Here is a 5,000-nt window from a genome sequence, read left to right on the forward strand (position 1 = left end):
AGAGATCCGGCAAGACAAAAACACAACTGTAGGCTACATGGATCACCACCACAATCAATACCAAGAGATCCGGCAAGACAAAAACACAACTGTAGGCTACATGGATCACCACCACAATACGTACAAAGAGATCCGGCAAGACAAAAACACAACTGTAGGCTACATGGATCACCACCACAATCAATACCAAGAGATCCGGCAAGACAAAAACACAACTGTAGACTACATGGATCACCACCACAATCAGTACAAAGAGATCCGGCAAGACAAAAACACAACTGTAGGCTACATGGATCACCACCACAATCAGTACAAAGAGATCCGGCAAGACAAAAACACAACTGTAGGCTACATGGATCACCACCACAATCAGTACCAAGAGATCCGGCAAGACAAAAACACAACTGTAGGCTACATGGATCACCACCACAATCAGTACCAAGAGATCCGGCAAGACAAAAACACAACTGTAGGCTACATGGATCACCACCACAATCAGTACAAAGAGATCCGGCAAGACAAAAACACAACTGTAGGCTACATGGATCACCACCACAGTCAGTACAAAGAGATCCGGCAAGACAAAAACACAACTGTAGGCTACATGGATCACCACCACAGTCAGTACAAAGAGATCCGGCAAGACAAAAACACAACTGTAGGCTACATGGATCACCACCACAGTCAGTACAAAGAGATCCGGCAAGACAAAAACACAACTGTAGGCTACATGGATCACCACCACAATCAGTACAAAGAGATCCGGCAAGACAAAAACACAACTGTAGGCTACATGGATCACCACCACAACCAGTACAAAGAGATCCGGCAAGACAAAAACACAACTGTAGGCTACATGGATCACCACCACAATCAGTACAAAGAGATCCGGCAAGACAAAAACACAACTGTAGGCTACATGGATCACCACCACAATCAGTACAAAGAGATCCGGCAAGACAAAAACACAACTGTAGGCTACATGGATCACCACCACAATCAGTACAGAGAGATCCGGCAAGACAAAAACACAACTGTAGGCTACATGGATCACCACCACAATCAGTACAGAGAGATCCGGCAAGACAAAAACACAACTGTAGGCTACATGGATCACCACCACAATCAGTACAAAGAGATCCGGCAAGACAAAAACACAACTGTAGGCTACATGGATCACCACCACAATCAGTACAGAGAGATCCGGCAAGACAAAAACACAACTGTAGGCTACATGGATCACCACCACAATCAGGACAAAGAGATCCGGCAAGACAAAAACACAACTGTAGGCTACATGGATCACCACCACAATCAGTACAGAGAGATCCGGCAAGACAAAAACACAACTGTAGGCTACATGGATCACCACCACAATCAGTACAGAGAGATCCGGCAAGACAAAAACACAACTGTAGGCTACATGGATCACCACCACAATCAGTACAAAGAGATCCGGCAAGACAAAAACACAAATGTAGGCTACATGGATCACCACCACAATCAGTACAAAGAGATCCGGCAAGACAAAAACACAAATGTAGGCTACATGGATCACCACCACAATCAGTACAGAGAGATCCGGCAAGACAAAAACACAACTGTAGGCTACATGGATCACCACCACAATCAGTACAGAGAGATCCGGCAAGACAAAAACACAACTGTAGGCTACATGGATCACCACCACAATCAGTACAGAGAGATCCGGCAAGACAAAAACACAACTGTAGGCTACATGGATCACCACCACAATCAGTACAGAGAGATCCGGCAAGACAAAAACACAACTGTAGGCTACATGGATCACCACCACAATCAGTACAGAGAGATCCGGCAAGACAAAAACACAACTGTAGGCTACATGGATCACCACCACAATCAGTACAGAGAGATCCGGCAAGACAAAAACACAACTGTAGGCTACATGGATCACCACCACAATCAGTACAAAGAGATCCGGCAAGACAAAAACACAACTGTAGGCTACATGGATCACCACCACAATACGTACAAAGAGATCCGGCAAGACAAAAACACAACTGTAGGCTACATGGATCACCACCACAATACGTACAAAGAGATCCGGCAAGACAAAAACACAACTGTAGGCTACATGGATCACCACCACAATCAGTACAAAGAGATCCGGCAAGACAAAAACACAACTGTAGGCTACATGGATCACCACCACAATCAGTACAAAGAGATCCGGCAAGACAAAAACACAACTGTAGGCTACATGGATCACCACCACAATCAGTACAAAGAGATCCGGCAAGACAAAAACACAACTGTAGGCTACATGGATCACCACCACAATCAGTACAAAGAGATCCGGCAAGACAAAAACACAACTGTAGGCTACATGGATCACCACCACAATCAGTACAAAGAGATCCGGCAAGACAAAAACACAACTGTAGGCTACATGGATCACCACCACAATCAGTACAAAGAGATCCGGCAAGACAAAAACACAACTGTAGGCTACATGGATCACCACCACAATCAGTACAAAGAGATCCGGCAAGACAAAAACACAACTGTAGGCTACATGGATCACCACCACAATCAGTACAAAGAGATCCGGCAAGACAAAAACACAACTGTAGGCTACATGGATCACCACCACAATCAGTACAAAGAGATCCGGCAAGACAAAAACACAACTGTAGGCTACATGGATCACCACCACAATCAGTACAAAGAGATCCGGCAAGACAAAAACACAACTGTAGGCTACATGGATCACCACCACAATCAGTACAAAGAGATCCGGCAAGACAAAAACACAACTGTAGGCTACATGGATCACCACCACAATCAGTACAAAGAGATCCGGCAAGACAAAAACACAACTGTAGGCTACATGGATCACCACCACAATCAGTACAAAGAGATCCGGCAAGACAAAAACACAACTGTAGGCTACATGGATCACCACCACAATCAGTACAAAGAGATCCGGCAAGACAAAAACACAACTGTAGGCTACATGGATCACCACCACAATCAGTACAAAGAGATCCGGCAAGACAAAAACACAACTGTAGGCTACATGGATCACCACCACAATCAGTACAAAGAGATCCGGCAAGACAAAAACACAACTGTAGGCTACATGGATCACCACCACAATCAGTACAAAGAGATCCGGCAAGACAAAAACACAACTGTAGGCTACATGGATCACCACCACAATCAGTACAAAGAGATCCGGCAAGACAAAAACACAACTGTAGGCTACATGGATCACCACCACAATCAGTACAAAGAGATCCGGCAAGACAAAAACACAACTGTAGGCTACATGGATCACCACCACAATCAGTACAAAGAGATCCGGCAAGACAAAAACACAACTGTAGGCTACATGGATCACCACCACAATACGTACAAAGAGATCCGGCAAGACAAAAACACAACTGTAGGCTACATGGATCACCACCACAATACGTACAAAGAGATCCGGCAAGACAAAAACACAACTGTAGGCTACATGGATCACCACCACAATCAGTACAAAGAGATCCGGCAAGACAAAAACACAACTGTAGGCTACATGGATCACCACCACAATCAGTACAAAGAGATCCGGCAAGACAAAAACACAACTGTAGGCTACATGGATCACCACCACAATCAGTACAAAGAGATCCGGCAAGACAAAAACACAACTGTAGGCTACATGGATCACCACCACAATCAGTACAAAGAGATCCGGCAAGACAAAAACACAACTGTAGGCTACATGGATCACCACCACAATCAGTACAAAGAGATCCGGCAAGACAAAAACACAACTGTAGGCTACATGGATCACCACCACAATCAGTACAAAGAGATCCGGCAAGACAAAAACACAACTGTAGGCTACATGGATCACCACCACAATCAGTACAAAGAGATCCGGCAAGACAAAAACACAACTGTAGGCTACATGGATCACCACCACAATCAGTACAAAGAGATCCGGCAAGACAAAAACACAACTGTAGGCTACATGGATCACCACCACAATCAGTACAAAGAGATCCGGCAAGACAAAAACACAACTGTAGGCTACATGGATCACCACCACAATCAGTACAAAGAGATCCGGCAAGACAAAAACACAACTGTAGGCTACATGGATCACCACCACAATCAGTACAAAGAGATCCGGCAAGACAAACACACAACTGTAGGCTACATGGATCACCACCACAATCAGTACAAAGAGATCCGGCAAGACAAAAACACAACTGTAGGCTACATGGATCACCACCACAATCAGTACAAAGAGATCCGGCAAGACAAAAACACAACTGTAGGCTACATGGATCACCACCACAATCAGTACAAAGAGATCCGGCAAGACAAAAACACAACTGTAGGCTACATGGATCACCACCACAATCAGTACAAAGAGATCCGGCAAGACAAAAACACAACTGTAGGCTACATGGATCACCACCACAATCAGTACAAAGAGATCCGGCAAGACAAAAACACAACTGTAGGCTACATGGATCACCACCACAATCAGTACAAAGAGATCCGGCAAGACAAAAACACAACTGTAGGCTACATGGATCACCACCACAATCAGTACAAAGAGATCCGGCAAGACAAAAACACAACTGTAGGCTACATGGATCACCACCACAATCAGTACAAAGAGATCCGGCAAGACAAAAACACAACAAACAATGAAAAGAAAGAAAGAAGAGAAGGAGCAGCAGCAGGAGGAGGAGGAGGAGTAGCAGGAGGAGGAGGAAGAGTAGCAGGAGGAGGAGGAGGAGGAGTAGCAGCAGGAGGAGGAGGAAGAGTAGCAGGAGGAGGAGGAGGAAGAGTAGCAGGAGGAGGAGGAGGAAGAGTAGCAGGAGGAGGAGGAAGAGTAGCAGGAGGAGGAGGAAGAGTAGCAGGAGGAGGAGGAGGAGGAGTAGCAGGAGGAGGAGGAAGAACAGAAGTCCAAGAGATCAATCACCCTGCAGGCAGTCAGCTTCTGTTTTTTG

The sequence above is a fragment of the Babylonia areolata genome, chromosome 20 (genome assembly GCF_041734735.1).
Source record: "Babylonia areolata isolate BAREFJ2019XMU chromosome 20, ASM4173473v1, whole genome shotgun sequence".
Classification (NCBI taxonomy): Eukaryota; Metazoa; Mollusca; class Gastropoda; order Neogastropoda; family Buccinidae; genus Babylonia; species Babylonia areolata.